The sequence below is a fragment of the Prinia subflava genome, chromosome 2 (assembly GCF_021018805.1).
Source record: "Prinia subflava isolate CZ2003 ecotype Zambia chromosome 2, Cam_Psub_1.2, whole genome shotgun sequence".
NCBI classification, from domain to species: domain Eukaryota; kingdom Metazoa; phylum Chordata; class Aves; order Passeriformes; family Cisticolidae; genus Prinia; species Prinia subflava.
Genome location: NC_086248.1, coordinates 3,017,505 through 3,031,069, shown reverse-complemented (window position 1 = coordinate 3,031,069; position 13,565 = coordinate 3,017,505).

The following is a 13,565-nucleotide window of genomic DNA, read 5'->3' as shown; positions in this document are numbered from 1 at the left end:
ATCAGCCCAGGGTATTTACCCATCTCTAGGACAAGCCTGAATCCTGAGGGCACATACTTTGCCTGGCTTCCTCAGAAAATCCCTAGGAATAGGAAATGGAGTAAAAGTATCCCTTACAGGTAAGGGGGAAACCTGAATCTTCTGTTCCCCAGCCAGCTCTGCCCAGAGGGGAAGAAAAGAGCGAGGCTGCTCCCTCCAAAATCCAGGAGAGCAAAAAGTGAGGGCTTGAGAGATGTGCCAGCAGCAGACAAAAGCTTTCCGAGCAGGGGAGGGAGCGGGGAGCTGGTTCTGAGGCTGCTGGCCGGGTTGCCATGGATTTTGTGCTAATCAGCCCCTTTCTTGCCGGGAAGCAGAGGGAAAAGGGAGGATTTTGAGCATGCAGGAGCTGCCTCCCTACCTGAGCCGTGTCCTGCCACCATCTGCCCAGCGGATGTGCCAGAGCACAGGGCCAAGATTGGCTGGTACAGGATATTTTGGGAGGTGATGTCCCTGGCTGTGGCTCGGACCTGGCCGTGCTCTCCTGCAGGGCTGCCCGGATCGTGCCACACTTGGGCTGTGGGTACTGGAAAGGGGAAATTCACAGCACAGGACGGCAGGGGCAGGATTTTGGGGTGCCTGTGTGAGCTGTGGGACCCCTCCAGAGCCCAGATCAGCCTCCAAAGCCCTCCTGTCAGTGTGCACTGGGTGTGGAAAGCCGTGTGTGCTTCGCTGTGCCCCTGTGTGGGGCTGGCGCCATGCCTGGGGCTCCCCACAACATTCCATTTCCATTCTCAGGATGTTTCCTGGAACAGGCCAGAGAGGCAGAGCCAGGCTCTGGAGCTGAACGTGAACCAGGGGAGGTTTGCATTGAACATTAGGAATGATTTCTCCACTGAAATTAGACATTTAGAAATTGTCACTGTGGTCAGACATCGGAACAGGCTGCCCAGGGCAGTGCTGATGTCCCCAGCCCTGGAGATATTTAAAAGATGGATGTGACACTTGGGGACACGGGTAAGTGGTGGCCTTGGCAGTGCTGGAGGAATGGTTGGGCTCAAAGATTTTAAAGCTCTTTTTCAACATAAATTATTTCCAATATTCATCCACTTCAGAGTGCCTTTTCATGTTTGCAGTCTCTTAGACATGGATTTATATATTAAAAAACCCACCCAAACACAAACAACAAACAAACCACAAATCCTTACAATCCAGATAACATGAAAAACAGAAAATAGACAAGCTACCCAGTAGCCTTGAAAAATATAAAATACACAAATTTCTCAATAGCCTGTAACCCTCCCTCTCTCCCTGGAGCACTTTTTGGGACATCTGTTGACATGCACGGAGATTCTGTGAGAAGAATTGGAACAGACTTCCAAGGGGTGGAGTCACCATTCCTGGATGTGTCCAAAAGCCGTGTGGATGTGACATTTGGGGACATGGGTTAGTGGTGGGTTCAGTAGTGCTGGGGGAACTCGATGATTTCAAAGGTCTTTCCCACCCTAAATAATTGGAAGATTCTGTGATTTCGTGTCCACACTCTGGGGTGGGGCTGGGCACCTGTCCCCCGTGGGCTGTCTAGTGTGTCTGTGACCTTCAGCCACCTTGTCCCTGTGACAGCTCTGGCTTCTTTTCCTCTGCCAAGGTCAGGATGAATAAGGAAGGAAGACTTTGTGTTCGGAGTTGGATGTTTATTGTTTCTAATCTATTTACAGACTCATGAGCCGTGAGCTCTAACTAGCACATTGGAGAGGTGAGGTAAAATGGAGCACCTCTGACCCTTTCCAAGGTTATTTAAGTGCTAATTACCCAATAATGAGATGACACCTATATTATTTATATTTTGACCCAGTAATGACCACCCAAGGCCTGCAATGCAGACCTTTTTCACCCAGTTACAGAAAACCACCCAAACCCATGAAGAAGAAGGAAGAAGATTAGGAAGAAGAACCCGGACAATACCCAAAGTCCTCCATCTTGACTCACATGTATTACTATATACTAAAATCTTAAATCTAAGTTTTTCACGCTGTGAGATCACACAATACTGTTTAAACCACACACCCACAACCCCTGTGCTATCACTCAATCTCCGGAGCCTGTTCCAAGGCCTCAAGTCAAATGTGGTGCTTGCTTGAGCGTCAGCACCTTTTAGCACACAAAGCCTGAAATTCTCAGCCTCCAGGGTTCCAGCAGTCCAACAGGGACAGGGGACAACCCCGCTGCTCCCGGGAGCCTGTGCCAGCACAGGCAGGCTGCAGGGAGGAGATCTGTGCTGGCTGTCCTTGGGGACAGCAGGTGAAGGGCATCTCTCTGGCACTGAAATAACACCACTGTCAGAGGATGGATCCTCGTGGCTTATTTCGTTCCCAAATCCCTTTTACACCAGCATTCCAAGCCTATTCCTTTGCACTGTTGTCTCCCAGGGAGGTTTCCTCCTCTCCCCTCCCAAGCACCCCCTCCAGCACCATTTTTCCTCTGAAACACCCTGAGCTGTGGGATTGAGATAAGGGCACAGGCTTGAAAAGGATGCAGATATCCTTTTTCCATCCTGCCTTGCCCCTGCCTCCAGGACCCCCTGCTCCAGCCCCTCTGAGGGCTGTATCCATGCCACAGCAAGCTCTGCTTGAGTAAGGAGCTGCTTGCTGGCTCACGTTCCAAATTCTCTTTCCTCAGCATCCCACACAGTCAAATATTTGCCTTTCCCTGCAGCATCTCTTTGTACAGACAAGGATGAGGGGGAGTAGAGAATGGTCTCAGCTCGCCCAGCCCATCTGTCCCCTGTATCACTGTGGGTCTCTTTAAAAGAAAGGACATAATTAAGGAAGAAATAAAGAATAGCTGTGCTGGTCTTGCTCTGCTGTTGAGTTGTGTTCCCAGATATTTCTCTGCTCCATTTAGTGCTCATCCTGCACTGGCTGTATCCCAGGAAATCCCTCTTGGCTGCTGTGGGGTTTGGAGCACCACAGACATGCCAACTCCAAGCCTGCAGCAAGCAAGAGCTGATTTTGGCACTGCAAGGCTGGTGAGGGCTGGAGACTACACTGCCCAAAGCTCTTCTGAGCACCACATTCCTTTTTATTCCTGGATTTTCCATAATGGCTCTTGAGATACTCCTTCAATTCTGCACAATCCAGAGCTGGTAACGAGCCAGGCTGGGCTTAAAACCCACAAAGCTGGGCTTAGAGGCCCTCTGAACTTATTGAAACTGCAGCAAAATCTCCCAACACCGTCACTTCCGTGGGCAGCTGCTTTGCACTCTGAGGTTGTGGAGTTCAGGTGCCAAAGGCCAAAACCCAGAGGTTTGGATCACCCTGCACGAATCCATGGTTCTCCATCCAGGTCCTGCAAGATGAGTGGCAGCATCCCAAGAGCCTTTACTGGCCCATCAGCTGGGGTAATCCTTCTCATGGCAAAGGCCAAGCAGGCACAGGATTTCAGTGGGAAGGGATGAAGGCATCGTGCCTCCCCAGGATCTCATTTTGGAGGATGTCATCTTCACCCTGAGTCCCACTTTTAAGCTTCTGACATCAGTGTGAGGTTTTCCTGAGTAAGATTTCGTTCAATTCCTCTGGATAGTCCAACCCTGCATGAACTTCTCTCACCCCTTCCTTGAATCTCCACAACCCTGGCGAGGATGCAGCTGTCCAGGAGGCAGGAGGAGGTTTTCAAGGCTTTTGCTCAAATTCAGGCTGGCAGATGAGACTCTTGGGCCAGTGCTCAGCCTTCACAGCCAGGAGCAGCCATTCCCCCCAACAGCACCCCGGACTCATCCCTGGAATGAGGTTCACTGTACCCCCAGTGCTTCCCTGAGGATGCCTGAGCTGTGGGGCTGAGAAGAGGGAAACAGCACCATCATTTCCAAGGCCAGCAGCTTCCAGGCTAAGTTAAAAACAACCCCAGGTGAATCCCCTGCTCCTTCTTCTTCTCCTCCAGCATTCCCAGTTCCCTTTTACCCCAGCAAGGGAACCCTGAATTGGCATTTTGCTCTGAGGAGTGGAAGGAGGAAGGGAAGGGGGGTTGCAACCAGACAAAACTGGGTTAATTCAGCATGGAAAGGTTTTTGCCTGCTCCCCTGTCAAGGGAAGAGAGTGCTCCTTCCCCTCTGCATTGGTATTCCGAGCTCATTTGCTGCAGTGGGAGCTGCACAGCCGCCAGCCGGGCTGGGAAGCACATCTGCATGGTGATGTCGTCAGGAATTCGGGTCTCCAAATCAATTACTGACCTTCTGCTGCTCCAGAAATTGCTCAGGATGGATTTGCATGCTGGGTGTGGGGAGAGGGAGAGGCTCAGCCTTGTTTTCTGCTTCTCTAGCTTCCTCAGACGCAGAGCTGTGGTTTATTTTTTTGGATCTGATTAATTGCGCCTTGTAGAATTTTCCCACTTGTCCTGATTCCCCTTCTCCTGGTATCAGTTTGGATTTCTGATGTACAAGCTGCTTTCAGAGTGTTTGTTTTATTCCTGAGACACTTGAGAATGATGCTGATTGTGCATCCTGCTGTCACCCACCCCCTCTCTCCCCAAACAACTCTGGAACCTCCTCATCCCGGCCAGATTTGATGGAGCAGTGAACCTCGGAGATGTCACATTCCCACAAACGTTTCTCAAGTGCTTTTCCGTCAGTGCACTTATCCAGAAGAGACTGAGAGGGTTGGGTTGTTCAGCCTGGAGAGGAGAAGGCTTCAGGGAGAACTCAGAGCCCCTTCCAGAGCCTAAAAAGGCTGAAGGAGAGCTGGGGAGGGACTTGGGACAAGGGCCTGGAGGGACAGGGCAGAGGGGGATGGGTTTAAACTGGAAAAGGGGAAATTTGGGTGGGATGTGGGGAAGAAATTCTTCCCTGTGAGAGAAGCCCTGGCACAGGTTTCCCAGAGAAGAGTTGGATGCCCCAACCCAGAAGTGTCCAAGGTCAGGTTGGACAGGGCTTGGAGCAACCTGGGACAGTGGAAGGTGTCCCTGCCCATGTCAGGGGGTTATATAGAGACAATCTTTATTTTCCCTTCCAATCCAAAATATTCCATGTTTTGAGGATCTAACACAGGCTGGACGCAGACTACGACCACACCAGTGAACTGACCAGTGGCAGGATTTGTCCCCTGGCTGTGTCAAGGGGTCATGAAGGAGCTGGGTACGATAACTACAGACCCATCTTTCCCCAAATCCTGGGAAGCGAGGGATGAAACCCCCAGGGAATCAGTTCAAAATCAGTAACACAAATTAGCTCTTGGCACAGTGGGCATCAGAAAATATAAGGATGTTGGGGAAAGGGTGAGAAATAGCAACAAGACCATGAATGAATGTTAGAGACCAGGCTGGGGTGTCCTCCCTGGTATCCCTAACTCCAGGGATGAGGAGGCTAAGGAAGCACTCAGGGATGGGCCCATGGAGAGCTCCTGCCCATGGATTAACAAAATCACCATAAAAAGCATCTCTTTGGCCAGTGTGGGCTCCAGGGACAGTGCTGTGACCCTGGAGAGATTCCCTACACCCACTCCTGCCTGCACCACCCTGATCCTCACCGTCAGTCCCTCTGGGGGCTGATGCCCCTCTGCCCAAACCGCCGTGGAATCCCATCCTGAGGGACCCCACAGTCCATTCAAGAGGCAGATGGGGCAAGGCAAAGGCACCTCACAGTGCCCAGAAATCCTGCAGGGAGGGAGACTCTCAGGGTTGCTGTTCCCTGAGATTCTCCTCGGGGTTGCTGTTCCCCAAGGTAATAAGGTTTTCAGGCTTCTCTAGCCCTAAAGATTCCACACCGGAGCCAGAGAAGACAAGCTGAGTCTGCCAGTCCGTGTTTCCAAGGTTGTTTATTCTTCATTATCTCAGTTCTCTCCCAGCTTTGCCAGGCGTCCCCAGCAGAGCAGGACACGCGGCAGACTGGGTGGATCAGAGGGTCCCGGACCTTATGTACGGTACCCTTGACCCAACCACCGTCCAAAACAAACTTTTTATTTACAGAATTTTGCCAATACCTACTACCCATGTTAACATGTCATGTCTACTCTAAACCAATCCTTAAAATCCAACTCAGCAAAAGATGGGGGACGAGAGCAAGAACAAGGAGCACAGGGGCCACTCCCCAATTCCTCCATCTTGCCTCTTCAAGCCCATATACTAAAAATCCCGGATTCTACATTTACTCTCTGTGATAAACTAGCTATTACTTATTTAAAATTCTTTCAGCTGTGATTCTTCATACATGTGGCCATTCACTCCCATGGCCAGGGATCAGAGCAGTGTCCTCCTGGGCTCTGTGTGAGGCTGGCTGACCCCCTTATACAGATCCCAAATCCCCCTGTCCAGTCTCCAAACCCTCCAGGGTAGCCAGAGGGATGTCCTGGACTCTGACAGGAGACCTTGGAAAACTGAGGAAGCTGAGATCTCACAGGGATGAGAATTTCCCCAGGGAGCAGCATTCCAGCTCCGTCTGCATCACGTGCGGAGCGCCGGTGTTCACTGAGCCATGACCAGGCAGAGCCTGATGTAGTTTGTCTCAATGAGCTGGTTATTAATCCTTGCAGCCAGGAAGGGATGATTTTGCATTTCCTTGGCAGTATCGTGTGCTGGCAGGAGAGGAAAAGGCAGGAATTTTGGCTCTTCCCTCATTTAGAGAGGACCTGGACATGCAGCCATAGCCAGAGGCTGTTCAGCCATCCACGGGGACACTGAGGAAGCAACTGGGGGAGGTTCTGGTCACTGGCAACACTCAGATCTTCCTAAATCAGAGTGTGAAGTCTGATTTCTTCTTTTCAAAGAAAATCAAACAAAAAAAAACCTCCAAGAAAAACAAACAGAGCCAGCAAGGAAATCTAAGACTGTGTTCCCTCAGAAATCACTACACACACAAACAAACCTGCCCATGCACGCAGTGTCAGATAAATAAATAAATACAGGGAGGTTTCTTTAGTTCTCCCGGAGTTTTGCCCTCAGCTCACTGACAGAGATCAGAACATCCCCTGGATAATATCAGTGCTTGGATCACCCTCCCAGCAGGCACTGAGGGGGCTCGGGAGCTGCTCCCTTCCTCAGGTAAAATACCAGCTTTGGAGGATTTTGGGGTTTGATGATTTCAGTTTCTGTTAAATCCTCTCCTTTTCCTGCTTGCTTTGGAGCTTACAGGAGAGGGAGGGTGGTGGGAAATGCTCTCATCAGGTGAATGTCAGTGGTTGCAGGGTAGATTTGGAGGAGAAAATACAACAGGAATCAAAGCACAAAAGATCCCCAAATCTTCGTGTTCACCCCATCCCTCTGTGGGGGGAATCCTGTGCAGGGAATCTCACCAGAGCTGCTGTACCCAGAGCTCAAACTGAGTGAACTGCTGGAGCTCAAAAGCTCCATTGAGGTTATTCAGATTCTCCTCCCAGCTTTGAAATATTCCCCCCCTGCAAGTGTTCCCTGAGAGTTTCACAGAGCCATGGAAGGGTTTGGGTTGGAAGGGACCTTAAATCTCATCCAGGGCCACCCTCTGCCAGGGGCAGGGACACCTTGGATCCCAGGTGGATCCAAGTTCTGTCCAGCCTGGCCTTGGACACTTCCAGGGATCCAGCAGCAGCCACAGCTTCTCTGGAAAACCTGTGCCAGGGCCTCACCACCCTCACAGCCAGGAATTCCTTCCCAATATCCCATCCATCCCTACCCTCTGGCAGTGGGAAGCCATTCCCTGTGTCCTGTGCCTTCAAGACCTTGTCCCCAGTCCCTCTCCAGCTCTCCTGGAACCTCTTTAGTCCCTGGAAGGGGCTCTGAGCTCTCCCTGGATCCTTCTCCAAGTGAAAACCCCCAATTTGGATCTACAGGGACACTTGTGGGATCACCCGAGTGAGCTCAAACCAAGTGCTGAACCCCAAGAAAACCAGGAAAAAGCAGAAGTGGCCAGTGCCAAAAGCAGAGCAAGAAGGAAGAACCTTCCTGGCTTTGCACTCAACATTTTCAAGGATCACAGTTCCCAGCAGCACCTTTGGAGATGGGAGCAGGACATCCATTCCAAGGGAAGGTCTGATAAGACCTCTCTGCCTGCAGAGATGGAGGAAGGCAGAGGATTCACTGAAAGGGTTTCTGCATCCCCAGCAACCTTTGAAAAATGGCCTCTGATCAGGAAAAAGGCAAAAAGACCTCCATGAAATGGGTGACTCTCTACATAGCTCACGTTTGTGTCCCACAGCTCCAAGGCTGCTTTTATCCATTCACACAAGACTCCAAGATATTCCCTTAACCTTTATCTTTTCTGCTCAAGTCCGTTTCATCTGCCAGGTTCAATTCTCCCCTGATTTCTCTCCTCTGACCCTGTCTGCTGCCCATCCTTGCTCTCCTGGCTGTGGATATCCCCTGTCCTGGCCTTGTTGGAATGTTCCAGGTGCTGAGCAAGAGGGCAGAGGCACATCCTGGTTGCTGGATCTGTGCTTTAAGGAATATAAACAATTTCAGGCACTGCCATCCCCATCCTTCCTTCAGTGCCAACAGTGAAACATCTCCTGTCCTTCAGCCAGCAACCAGTTTTACTTAAAACCTTCCAAAAACTGCCTGTCCTTGAGTGCTGCACCCCCAGATCAGACATGGCTGTGATTTGTCACCTATTTCAGGTGACCAAACTTGCAGGCAAGCAAGTGACCAAGGTCTGCAGGTCATGTGGGCCCTTTTCTTTAGAAACCCCCCAAAAATGGTGTCTCAGAGCCCTGAGTTGGCTGCTGGCTCTGGTGTGGTTTCATTTCCTCCCAATGTTGCTGTGTAAACACTAATCAGTCCAAATTATTCCAATCACAACTGTGGAGCAGGGAAGTAGCATTAATGAGGAAAAATAGGGAACAGATTGGTGAAGCAGAACGTGTCCTTTGGCTGGAGGCTGGTGGCTCCCATCCAGCACATGCAGCTCACACCCCTTCCTGTGCCACAGGCCTTGGAAATCAATCCTGCCAGAGAGAGCTCTGGGACAGCCTGTCCAGCCCCAGGGTGCCTGCACGGCCAAACACCAGGGGATATTTCCCATCAGGAATAGGAGTCCCGTGGGGTCTGATTCCAACATGTTTTGGGTTGGGAGAGACCTTAAATCTCATCCAGTTCTACCCTCTCCCACAGGCTGGGACACCTTCCACTATCCCAGAGTGCTCCAAATCCCATCCAGCCTGGCCTTGGACACTTCCAGGGATCCAGGGACAGCCACAGCTGCTCTGGGCACCCTGTGCCAGGGCCTCCCCACCCTCACAGCCAGGAATTCCTTCCCAATATCCCATCCCTGTGGCAGTGGGAAGCCATTCCCTGTGTCCTGTCCCTCCATCCCTTGTCCCCAGTCCCTCTCCAGCTCTCCTGGAGCCCCTTTAGGCTCTGGAAGGGGCTCTGAGCTCTCCCTGGATCCTTCTCTTCTCCAGGTGAACACCCCCAGCTCTCTCAGGACAAGTCTCCAAAGCCCAGGACTGTGAAGAGCATGGAAATTACTGTTCCCTGCCCATTCCAGGAGTGCCTCAGCTGCAGAGCTGCATTTATTCACCACTGCCCCTGCCTGGCTCCATGTTAAACCAGGGAGACTGTGCCAGACATGGGGAACAGGCATCCATCCTTCCCCAAAGCTTCACACAACATGGCCAGGCCCTTGTTCATCCTCCTTCATGGCCTTGCAGGTGTTTAAAACACACCTGGACACAGCCCTCAGTGATCTGATTTAATTAGACCTGCACTGATCAAGGGGTGGAATAAGATGAGCTCCATGAATTCATTCCAACCTGAATTATTCCATGATTTTAAATTGCTGCTATGGTTTGTATTAATGAAATAACTACTACCAGTCAGCAGGCCAGGAAAAAGTTCCACCCCCAGGGGCTACATCTGATTGGTTTCCTTTTTAGGATAAACTTTTCCAGATCATTTTTGAACATCAGTGACACCAATACCTGGAATAAATGGGAACCACTCACCCCGAAAGGCCCTGGCAAAGCCTTGCAGGAGGCTCTGCAAAGGTGGGAATGAGATCTCATGGGAGCTGTTCAGATTCAGCAATACTGGAGCAATTTTCATACTGGAGCAATTTTCCAAAAGCAAAGCAGGTGTTACAGGTGGAAAGGGTAAAGTGGATTCTGAAGAGGGGCAAATTCACATCTTTCCATGGAAACCTCTTGGTCTGTGGAGAAATGCAGACAGAAATCACCTGCATCCATTCCTGCAGCATGAACTGAAGCAGGAAACCATCAAGGCAGCCCTTGAAGCTGATGTTTAAACTACCTGGAAAATATCCCAGACATTAAACACTTGGAGCTGCTACAATAGGGTCAGAATAAGAGAAATTACATTTGAGAAGGGGAATGAACCCATCAATCTTCAGCCTCAGGAAGAGCAATTTTAAAAACTTCAGGGGCAAGAATTTCAAATTTGGCTGGAGCACCATGAAATGCTGCACCCAAGGTGTTTGTGTTTCCCTCCTTGCTTTGCTGGCAGTCCTGTTTTCCACCTGTCTGGCCCAGAAATGTGGAAAATCTGGGTGTTTTGCATTGTGGCCCTGCTTCCTTCTCCTCTGAAGTATGAAAGGATCTGTTGTCCCCATCCTTGCTTCAGAGGCAGCAGCATTTTCGAGGGACAGAAGCCAACGCTGTGTCCAGAAGTTGGAGGAGGTGTCAGTATTTCCCAGAGACTGACTGGAACCCTCTTCTCCACCCAGGCTCAACTCAGCTGGGGAAGTGCTTAGAAATGGACTCACTTTCCCAGAAATGTGGCAGCTCCCTGCTGCAAGGTGCTGCTCCTGCTGAAAGCTGATATGAAATTGTTGGGATGCAGGATTATTTTGTGCCAGTGAACATCAGTGTTGGTAAATGAGCAGACAAAAACAACAGATAAATTCTGGAATATTCTGAGGCACAGCCAAACCCTTCTCGGTGAAGGGTATTTTAGTTTTGCCTCATCCTGTTGTGACAGAACAAGAGGTGATGAGTTTAAGGTGAAGAAGGGTTGATTTAGATAAGATAAAGACAGATTTTGTACACAATGAGGGCTGTAAAACACTGGCAAAGGTGAGAAGCTGTGGCTGCCCCATCCCTGGAAGTGTCCAAGGCCAGGCTGGAAAGGGCTCAGAACAATCTGGAATCTGTCCCTGCCCATGGCAAGGTTTTTGGGCAGGATCACCTTTAAAAGGGTCATCCCTTCACATCCAAACTATTCCATGATTCCACAACTCTCTAGCCCTTTACTCCTTGCCTGGTCTGTTCTTATTAACAAGGCTTTGTGGTTTGTCTTTATAAGGATAATTTCTCCCAAATGAGACATTTGAATGCTCTCAGTTGTGCTTGGCTCCAGCTTTTCCCTGGGAGTGGTGAGATCAGTTCATGCAACTCCAGAGACTCCAGTGCCTCCTCCTGGTATCCCACCACAAAGGAAACCAGCCTCGTCCATGTCTCCATGCACCTGATCTCCATCTGCCCTGCTCTGCTCTAAGTAAATCTTTGCACTGGGGCTAAACTGAGGTTGGGATTATATTTACAATCCTCCAATGTCCTCTGCTCAGGGCTAAACACATCCCTGGGATTAGCAAGGATGTTCTCCAGGTTGGTGCAAGCTCCTCTCCTCCAGTCATACCTTGCAGCCACATCAGTGAGGTGGGTCAGGGCTGCCCCTCCAGCACCCAAAATCAACCACTCTCAGCTGCAGACACAGAAAAACTCTGTGAATTTTGTGTTTCCTGCAAGCTTTCAGGAGTCTTTGGCCCTGGGACCATGGTGGGTTGGTGGAAATCAAGCTTTTAAAGCTATGGGGTGTTGTTAAGGTCAGAAAGGGGGACCTTTTCCAATGGGACGGATTTTGGGGGGGAATTTGGCCCACTGGTCCCATCTGATGGAAGCCTGACATGAAGCAGACCCTTCCCTGCTCAGGTTCCCACCTTCCATGCCATGACACCACATGGCAAACGTGGCCGAAGGAGCCCTGGGCTTGGACCAAGTTAAAGGGCAAAGAGAGCAAACAGTGAGGATTGCTGCTCTCCATCACAAAATGTGTCTGTCCTCAGGCAGGTCCTGGTCTCGTTGAAGGTGTCCCTGCTCATGGCAGGGGCTTGGAATAAAGGACTTTCAAGGTCCTTTCCAGTCCAAGCCACGCTGTGACTCTGTGAGGTCCTGGCTTGGCAGACGGAGCTCCACATCTGAGACACCACACAGACCATCCATGGGGAAGGAGTCCCAGTTCCAGACTCTCCACTGTTGCAGCAGCTCTCTTATTAGAGGGTAAAAATGAGCTGAGGCACAGACTTCTTGTAAATACAGCATAAAATGGATCCTGGTTTACTCATCTTTACAGCTCAGGCATCTTAGCTCCAAAAATTCCCTGACTCTGGCTGCAGCAAGCTCCTGCTGGAGGCTTCCTTTGCAGCCTCTCACTGCTGGTTATTTCCAGCTGAACTCTGACTGCAGGCAGGAGTCTGCAGGCTGTGACTGCAGGTTCCAAACAGGCTCTGACTGCAGACCCAGACTGACCTCACAGCAATGATTCTCTCTCCCCAGGATCCTGCTTCATCAGTCTCTCCTTCACACTCCCCAAGGTTCCTCCTCCATGATAATCCTCCCCTTCCCAGCTCACCTCCTCTTTTATCTCACTCATCCTCATTGGGCAGAGCTGTGACTCACCAGGGGCAAGGCTGTATTGGGTAATTAACACAGCTCTGACTTATCAGGGGTGAGGTCACCTGTATTCCCTTCTCCTACACTCTACCATCCTTCCCTTCAGGATTTGATGCAAAGCCCCTTTATTTTGCAAGCAGTGGGACCAAAACCATGTGAGGAAGTATCACAACCCAGCTGGAGATGTCTGTGGTCCACCACATCCCTCACCCAGCCTGCAGGAGCCCTCTCTGCTGACACAAACACAATAATGAATCCCACTTCAGTCCATTTGCACAGATATAGAAGATTTGTATGGGACTTCACCTCCTGTCAAGCCCACGTTCTCTGAAGGAAGCGTGGCAGGGACTCAGAGCTCCTCAGAGGCCAGGACACAGTTCACTGGTGTGGAACTGCGGGACCAATTATAGCAGAAAAGCTGAAAGAAACCGAAACAGAAAGGTCAGCCCCAGCCCCCAGCTGCCAGGTCATGTCCAGGCCTTTGCACAGCACATGGAAATGCAAAGGGAAGTCTGATGGCTCCAGGAAAGGTAATTAGCTCAGTGATGAGTGGGAGACTGGGGACAATGTTAGTGCAGCATAAATCATCTCCTAAACAAGCCTTGTTTATTTGTTATGGGCTCCCATGACCTGTGCCCTGAGCTTCAGTCTCCCCCTCTGCTCCCTTATCCACTCATCTCTGGGTTTTTGCCTGGCTGAGTGGAAGGCAGGGTCAGCCTGTGGGTTAGCAGGCTTGCTGGGCTCTTCAGAAATGCAGATAAAGAGATCTGCAAAGTGCCTTGAGAGGCTTTTCTGATTGTTTCCCTGCCCTGAGGGAGCAGAAATTACACATAAATCCAAGCTGGCAACATCCACGTGAGGGTCTCCAGTACCACACCCACATTGTGCCCCTCACCTTCTGCCCCAGCTGCCCTGGGTTTCCTATGCCACAGGCTGAAGAATCCTCTTTAGCCCTGCTTGGCTACATGGCTGCACATCCTTATCTTTGAATTTTCACCCCAGGAG